This window comes from Leptonychotes weddellii, chromosome 10, assembly GCF_054177405.1.
Source record: "Leptonychotes weddellii isolate Sample4059 chromosome 10, ASM5417740v2, whole genome shotgun sequence".
Lineage (NCBI taxonomy): Eukaryota > Metazoa > Chordata > Mammalia > Carnivora > Phocidae > Leptonychotes > Leptonychotes weddellii.
Window position 1 is genome coordinate 42,885,193 of NC_138378.1, and position 9,101 is coordinate 42,894,293.

Genomic DNA, 9,101 nt, shown 5'->3' on the forward strand with positions numbered 1-9,101 from the left:
TACAAATATATATATACATACTTTATTTTTTCTGAGCAGTTTTAGGTTCACAGCAAAATTGAGCAGAAGGTACAGACATTTCCCATCTCTCCCTGTCCCCACAAATATAGAGCCTCCCCATCATCATCATTATGCATCAGAATGGTATTATTTGCTACAACTGATGAACTTACATTGAAACATCATTATCATCCAAAGTCCATAGTTTACATTAGGGTTCACTCTTGGTGTTATACATTCTATGGGTTTGGACAAATGTATAATGATATGTATCAATCATTATAGTATCATACAGAGTAGTTTCACTGCCCTATAAATCCCCTGTGTTCTGCCTATTCATTCCCATGCTTCTCCCTAACCCCTGGCAGTTTTACCGTCTCTACAGTTTCTCCCTTTCTGAAATGTCATATAGTTGGAATCATCAAGTATGTCACATTTTCAGACTGGCTTTTTTCACTTAGTAATATACACTTAAGTTTCCTCCAAGTCTTTTCGTGGCTTATTAGATCATATATTTTTAGCATCTAATAGTATTCCATTGTCTGGATGACCACAGCTTATTTATCCTTTCACCTTCTGAAGGACATCTCGGTTGCTTCCAAGTTTTGGCAATTATGAAGAAAGCTGCTATAAACATCTGTGTGCAGGTTTTTCTGTAGACATGTTTTCAGCTCCTTTTGGGTAAATAACAAGTAGTGTGATTACTGGATCTTATGAATAAAAGCATATTTAGTTTTGTAAGAAACTGCTAAACTGTCTTCCAAAGTAGCTGTTACCATTTTGTATTCTCTCCAGCAGTGAATGAGGGTTCCTCTTGCTCCACATAATCACCAGAATCTGGTGGTGTCAGTTTTCTGGGTTTTGGCCATTCAAATGTGTGTGTCACGGTACCATTATTTTAACTTGTATTCCCCTGCTGACATATGATGTGGAGCGTCTTCTCATATGTTATTTGCTATCTGTCTACCTTCTTTGGTGAGGTGTCTGTTAAGGTCTGGCTCATTTTCTTTATTTATTTTTATTTTTTTTTAAAGATTTTATTTATTTATTTGAGAGAGAGAGAATGAGAGACAGAGAGCACGAGAGGGGGGAGGGTCAGAGGGAGAAGCAGACTCCCCGCCGAGCAGGGAGCCCGATGTGGGACTCGATCCCGGGACTCCAGGATCATGATCTGGGCCGAAGGCAGTCGCCTAACCAACTGAGCCACCCAGGCGCCCGGTCTGGCTCATTTTCTAATCAGGTTTTTTTGTTTTCCTGCTGTTGAGTTTTAAGAGGTCTTTGTATATTTTGGACAACAGATCTTTATCAGATGTGTCTTTTGTAGATATTTTCTCCCAGTACACGGCTCATCTTCTCATTCTCTTGACAGCGTCTCTCACAGAACAGAAATGTTTAATTTTATCATTAATTTAATTTTATCAAGTCTCTTCTATTGATCATGCCTTTGGTGTTGTATCTTAAATGTCATCACCAAATCCAAAGTCATCTAGATTTTCTCCTGTGTTATTTTCAAGGAGTCTTATAATTTCACACTTTATGTTCAGGTCTGTGATCCTTTGAGTTAATTTTCAGAAGGGTATAAGCTGTGTTTAAATTCTCTTTTTTGTTGTTTTTTGTTTGTTTGCTTGTGAATGTCCAGTTATTCTAGCACCATTTGTCAAATACACTATCTTTGTTCCATTGTATTTCTTTAACTACTTCGTGAAAGATCACTTGACTGTATATGTGGGTCTGTTTCTGGGTGCTCTATTCTGTTGTGTTTTTTTTTTAAGCTCTATTCTGTTCCATTGATCTCTTTGTCTATTTTTCACCAATACCACACATCTTGATTACTGTAGCTTTATAGTAATTCTTGAAGGTAAGTAGTGTCTGTCCTCTAAGTTTGTTCTTCCCACAGAAGCTATTAAACTGTCATCTGAGGAAGGGACCAGAACTGGCAGAATTGTGAGACAGTGAAGTGAAGTGGCCCCAAGATTCCAGCTGCACCCCAAGTAAGGAAAGCCAAGCAGTGTGTTTGCTCAGGGCTTTCTGATATTCAAACACTCCTGCTCATATGTGTAACTCACACACCAGCCTGCAAAGTGGGGAGGACAGACTGTGTCATCTTCATTTTATGACAAAGGAATGGAGACTAGCACAGGGAAATGTGGGCCCAGAGTCACAGCAAGTGACAGCAAGTCAATAACAAAGTCATAAATGGAAGTCTGGAGCAAGTACTATGACTCTTCCGCCTCTGGGAATCAGGACTCCTCATCCCTGCCCTGTTCCCAAAAGTCCCTGGAAGCAAATCTCATTGGTCATGCTAGAATTCTCCACCTCCCTGCTCCTCCATGATGGGCATCTATAACCTTCCATGTAAATGACCCTCTGCCAGTGCTGCAGAGCCAGGATCAACATAATGAGTGTTTAGCCCATGGTGTCACCCTCAAGGATACCACGCAAGAACATAGCCTCACTTCTGTGATATGCCTGCCCAAGATGCACAACCTGGTCCTAGTAGGAAGCAACAACAGGCAAAGATTCCTAATCTGTAATCTTCAGAAATGTCAAGGTCATGAGTCAGCAAAGACTGAAGAACTACTCCAGATTGAAGGACACATGACAACAGAATGCAACATGTTGATTCTGAACCGGTTCCTTTTGCTCTAAAGGACATTACTGGAACAAGTGGAAAAATTTAAATGGGGCCTGAGAACTAGAAGTTATTAATGTGTCCATGATAATTCCCTGATTTTGATGATAGTTGTTTTGTGGTTACAGATGAGAATGTCCTTATTTGTAGGAATTACACAATTACACACTAAGCTATTTGGGAATGGTGGATCATCATACAGGCAATTTAATCTTAAAGGGTTTGGGAGGGAAGGTCTTTCTTTGTACTATTCTTGCAATTTTTGTTTAACTTTGCGATTGTTTCAAAACTAAAGTGTTTTGTTGTTGATGATGTAAGTATAATCAAAGAAAGAAACCCCGATTTCCCCAGTGGGAATGTGAATCGTGCCCCTGTCTATCCCAGGACACTGAGGCATTACCAACGGAAGTGGCGAAAAACAGGCACAAATTCAAGGCTTGCTTTATGCATCCATCAGCACGCTGACCATGTTCACCCAACCTTCACCCACCTAAACAGAGGAGGGAATGGACGGGAACTACAGGCCGTGAGAGATCTGTCCTGACTTTGGGAACCTGCCTCCTTGCTGCACCTCTTGGCTGGGAAGCTTTGCAGTAGCTGAATCTAGGTGGGCTCCCAGGTGCGAAGAAACACTTTCCCACAACCAGGATGGGGGGAGGGGGTGGAGGCACCTCTCCCTGCAATTCCCGCGAGGTTCCAGGAACTTCCTATTGGCCCACGGCTGAACCAATCCCTGTGGCTGGGCGTGGGGAGGGAGAGGGGTAGAGACATCTGATTGGGCAGGCTGGGTCACGTGCAACGGGATCAACCTATCCCAGCCCAGGTGGGCCAAGCCCTGGACCTGACGGGAACTAGCTGGGAGAGCAAAAGGGACAGGTGTGCGGGAGTTCAGGGTCTTCAAGCCAGCTTGGCCCCAGGCCATTTCTGTCCCGGACAACCCAGAGCACAAGCGGGGGAGATGAGTGGGCCCTCTGCCTTTTGCCACCTTCTGCCCCCACCCACCCCCCGCCCTTACAGTGACCTTTGCTTGGGGCAGAGATCAAGACTGGGGGGCTGGCAAGGCCCAAGGACAAGTACAGTTATAGTTTATAAACAAATAATAATTCTCTGTGTTTGTTTGGTAGACTTAGGTTTTTGTGCTTTGGTTTTGCATTAAGTGGGACATGCCTATAACCCAGTGTGCCCAAACCACATGGTTGTAAAACAGGATTTGCATTTTTTTTCTTTGAGTCATCAGCCCGTTTAGATGGATGCGGCACAGAAATGTGCCAACCCATGGACAATCAGAAACATCTCTAAAATGTTTAATCAGAGGTCTGTGTAATGTGTGACCCGTCTATATCAGAACTATCTGGTTGCTTACTAAAAATGCAAATTCTGGACTAGTTGATTGACTCAAAATCTCTAGAGCAGAATCCATGAATCTTTTTAATAACCTCTCCTCCTGGTGGCAAGGGACTAGGGGGACAGGAGTGACAGACCATCAGTGGGAAATTGTGATGAGGGCAGAAATAGAGAAGCTGTGTCTGTGTGTGTGAGAAAGAGAGAGACAAGGAGAGATAGATGGGTCCTGGAAGATCTGACTACAAAGAAGCAAGTGAGGTGCTGGCATTCTGGTGACACAGACTATGCTTTATCTTTGATCTAATGACAAATCAGAAATGCAAACTCTCTGTTCTTCTTTTTAAAATATGTTCTCTCGGGGGTGCCTGGGTGGCTTAGACGGTTAAGCGTCTGCCTTCGGCTCAGGTCATGATCCTAGGGTGCTGGGATCGAGCCCTGCATCGGGCTCCCTGCTCAGCGGGAAGCCTGCTTCTCTCTCTCCCACTCCCCCTGCTTGTGTTCCCTCTCTCGCTGTGTCTCTGTCAAATAAATAAAATCTTTAAAAAAAAAAAAATTTAAAATATGTTCTCTGCTTCTCCCAGCCAGAGGGGGATCTGGCAATACAGGGGCTAGCCAAGCTGTTTAGAGAAGGCTGCCCACTATCATCCTGCCAGACAGTCAGCACCAGCTGGACCTTGCAGGTTGACCCACGTCCCGATGTCCATCACCACCGCCATGGAAGATGTGATCACAGCACGAGGATCCCTTCATTGGACAAGTATATGAATTCTTCTTCCAGAGCAATTCTTTTCAAAAAGCTCTCATCCATTTTAACACTAAGATAAACACAAAGAACTTCCAGTAAGATTGGTTCTCTCACCAACTTGACATATCATTTGTTTTTAATATTCCTTGTGCAAAACAGAGCAATGTTTGATCTGAAAAGACAAAATCAAACCAATGAAGATCTTTTAATCTCTCTCTTCACTCTCTGCTGTTTGTACTGGGACTGAGGGCACACACTGGGCTGTCAAAGCTGCTCCAGCTTTGTCGGAAAAGCTTGCCAGGATGGCAGGAGGAGCCCAGGTCTGTCCTTGCTTTCTTTGAAGCCTGCGAGTCTCCCTTGGTTTAACAGAACCACTGTGGTTGCCAACCTGTAGGTTGTAAATTATTGCAGGGAGATTGTGGGTCGATAAGTCCCAGGAATAACCCAGAGCAATGCCTCACACACACAAATAGTGCTATTTTTCAAAAGGATTTCGATAGTGCAGTGACTCATTAATGCAAACTCATTCTAAAACATACCCGAATCCAGGATAGCTTTTGATCACTATTTTCTGGAACCTCAAAACACTATCATGTTATATCTGTGATATTTTCTTGATGTTTAAAAAGGAATCCTCAGGAGGCAAAAAATGATAGGGACTGAGAACAGATCCGTGGTTTCCAGGTGAGGACTGGGGAGAGATTAACAGCACAAAGGAATTTGGTGGAAAGGGGACTGATCTGTAGCTCAGTTGTGGTGATGGTTTCATGACTCTATGTATCAGTCTTAGAACCATATGCCAGAAAGGGTTTTATTTTTATCATATTTAACATAATATTTTATTGAATTAACACATTTTGATAAATTGAACAAATAAAATTTTAAAAAAGAAAACCTCAAACAACAAAATGCTGGTATAGTGAGAGAAAGATGATTTAGACAGGGCCGCCTGGGTGGCTCAGAGGGAACCTGGGCCCTGCAGTGTGCCCTGAGACCAACCACTGTCTGGCTGGACTTGACCTCTCAGGCCAAGTTCTGCCTGTCCAAGACCCAGATCCCTGCCCCATCTCTGGCCACAGTTACTTCAACTCTTGTCCACCAAGTGACACTCTTCAAACTTATCACTAAGAGAAGAATCCAGATTACCTTGCAGCGGGCCCACCATGTGTGGTGGCTGAACGACTGTGATGTTATCTTCTGGGTTCTCTCCCTTCTCCTTCTCTGCTAAGGCAGGTAGTGCTTGTGGTACCTTAGAGGGGGCTTGTGGCAGGGCAGAAAGTAGACGTGGTTGTGGACACCTCCTGGCTTTCATTTTCCAGTATTCCAAGTCCGGTCTAGAGGGAAGAGGTAGGGGGCTCAGGAGGTGCAGAAGGCAGGGGCTTCCTTCAGATAAAACAGACCATCCCCTGGCCTTAAAGGAGAGGAGAGGCTGGGACCCAAAGGCAGAGCCACCTCAGCTCCCCTGCCCAGGGAAAAGGTAGCCTACACTGGGAGGAGATTCTGTGGAGCTCCCGGCCTCCTCAGAGCACAGTACAGAGGAACTAGGAGGCTGCAGGACCCAGTGTGGACCACCTATGGTCAGAGGTCTCCTCTGTGCCTTGGCTGTGCCCAAGTCCTTGAGATGACCCTGAAGAGGCCGTGAGGAGGGGACAGGAATCAGAGCCCCTCTTACATCAAAAACTAATGATGTAATGTATGGTGATTAACATAATAAAAACAAACAAACAAACAAAAAGAACCCCTCTTACAAACCAGAATCCAGGGAGGTGGGTGTGAAACTTTAGTTCACTTACAAAAAATAAATGCAGTATTTCTCATGGACTCTTGCTGTGACCTAAGGTTCTTACTTCTCCATCCTCTGCTTTTGTGTCTGTCTATCCTGTGCATTGAGAGGTGGCGTGTTCACGTTGCCACCACCCTCATGCCCTGACAGCCACATGCCGGCTCTGCTCAGTGGAGGGCCGTCCTCCCAACAGGTTGTATCCTGACAGGAGCCTGCGATTCCTTCCCTCATCAGAGGTCACACGGCAAGGTTAAGGGGCAACTTCCACTTCTTTGTCCACCTCTGCTCTCAGGATGAAGGGCCCCAGGCCGACGTGTTTGTCTCACCAGACCCCAAAGAAGCACTTGTGCTCATCACAGACTGTCCCTGGGACAAGGGCAGCTAGCTTCTCCACTGTCCTGAAGTCCCACAAACCCCAAAGAGCTTGTCCCCAGATGGGCTGCTCAGGATCCACCCACATCATGCGTTTCCACAGCGGAAGGCCACATGTTTAGTGGGAAATTCTTCAGTGCCTCTCAGGAAAAACAATCTCCCCTCTCCAAGCTAAGGTGATTCTCAAAGTGGTTGTCATTGGTGCTGTCTTTCCTGGGCAGGAGGCAAGGACTGTAAGTTCATCAGGATCATGCAGCGCACTCCCCCAGCCCCATGTGTGGCCTCAGAGGGACCCAGACTCGGACGCATAAGGTGGCCTCTGCCAGCACCCTCACCCAGGACTGGGGACACTACGCGGGCCCCATGGGGACAGAGCAGAATGGAGGAACTGCACAGCCAGCCCCAAGAGCAAAGCAGGACAGCACACTCCACAGCATCCCCCCAGGAGGACGTGTCACTCCCGGGCCCCATCCCTCTTCACGTCCTCCTCTGGCAGGGGGGCGCGGGGTGCTGGGGCAGATGCCACTGACGTGAGGAGGAAGCCGTGAGGAATCCATCGGAACTGAGCCAAAGAGTGGGGGACTCTCCCTGAGGGTAGGACAAGAAAAGGACAGACCAGAGACCCTGTGCACATCCTGCAGCCAAGCTGAGAGCAGCAGAGCACGGGAGGAGGTCCTGGGCCGTGGGTTGGCTCGTCCACTGTCCCCGCACCTCAGGGACTTGGGTCCCAGGGACCACACGGGCCTGGTGGCTTTCAGAGCTCTTCCACTTGTTCCCCATCTACCCTCTGTGAGCCTGGAATGAAGTGAGCACACCCGGCCCTGGTTCAAGCAGGTCCTGCCTGACTCCACCTCATCTCACCACGTGCCCACAAGGCCTTCCCTCCCAGGCAGCCAGGTGCTGGCAGATGAAGCGGTTCTAACTTGACCTAAGTCCCAAACTTGAACCTGGGGACAATTAATAAAAATGATTGGTAAAGTGACACCATAATGTCTCAGTGTTAAATACATCCAAACTGCCAAATCTATCCATGATTACATTTCAACACAGTCATCCAACCTCAGCCGTTCTTTTCCCTGTGGACATCTTTCTCCAATAAATAATCCAACTTATTGATCATTTACTCATCCAGAACAGCATGCAGCCCCTGAGAAGCAGGCTCTGTGACAGAGGCATGCTGTCTGATTGCTCCCCACCGCCTTCCCAGAGCCCACCAAGCACCTGCCTCCACTGACAAACCAGAGAACCCGAGGGTCCCCAAGCCTGGCTCTAGTCAGCACCCCTGCAGATCCGTAACCCCAGTGCCCAGGCTACACCCCAGGCCAGTTAAGTCCCCCACTGGGAGGGAGCACCTGGCCCCAGTGCTCCCTGCAGGTCCCAGTGATTCCAGTGAGTGGCCAAGCCTGAGAACCTCCATTCAGGCATTCAAGATGTGCACACGGTCAGACTTTATCCTGTGTACCCCACATTCTCCAATTAAGAATTAGGGCAGCCCCTGGGTGCATGGTAAGATCATTAAAGTCATAATAACCCTCACCACATAGCCCAGATGTCACGGAGGCAAACAGAGAGACATGGGCAGAAGTTCATCTCTGCAGGAAGTGAGAGACAGAGAGACCCGAGGAAGACAGGATCACGGAAATGAGAATCACACAGGCAACCCCACCCATCCAGCAGACATCTGGAAGTTCCAAAGCCAGGCTCTAGAGTATACACCAAACAAGAAAACTAAGAACTTTCATACTGAATGATGCATAGCAAACCTAAATTTTTATGTTTAAAATAAAACAAAGCCAATAATTTCCAGGTTCCAGTAATTAATCCAGAACCCTATAAACTACTCAGATGGATGCTCTCAACTCAAGTTACAAGAAGGAAAACTAACAAACGTTCAAAACCATGTTTACACAAAATAAAGAGGAGTCTGTCTTCTCTCTTTTGTTCTGAGAATTGCACTGGGTGGAGCAGCAAGAAGTCGTCTCTACTGGAGTCAGCATGGACCATCCCACCTTGTGACTGAGGGCTGAGGGCGAGGGTGAGGGTGACCCAGCAGTGGTCTGAGAAGTTAGTGGACTCCAAGTAACTCTGCCAGGAGTCATGGGTTCCAGCAGGGAGGACAGTGGACTCAGGGCAAAGCCAGAGCTGGGGACAGCTACAAAGTGACCAAGCACTTTGAGTGTCCATATTAAGACCCGCCCAACAGAAGACATGAACAGACATTTTTC

At 46.7% G+C, this 9,101-nt stretch overlaps 1 long non-coding RNA gene across 1 annotated transcript in view; it reads right to left on the reverse strand.

Annotated features, from left to right (window-relative positions):
* LOC145723855 (uncharacterized) overlaps positions 1–9,101 on the reverse strand; it is an 86,024-nt gene continuing 76,923 nt past the window's right edge. The window contains exons 3-4 of the long non-coding RNA XR_014149183.1: positions 5,868–6,055; positions 1–4,893 (exon numbers count right to left, since the gene is read on the reverse strand). This is a non-coding gene — a long non-coding RNA (uncharacterized LOC145723855). The remainder of the gene's footprint in view (positions 4,894–5,867; positions 6,056–9,101) is intronic.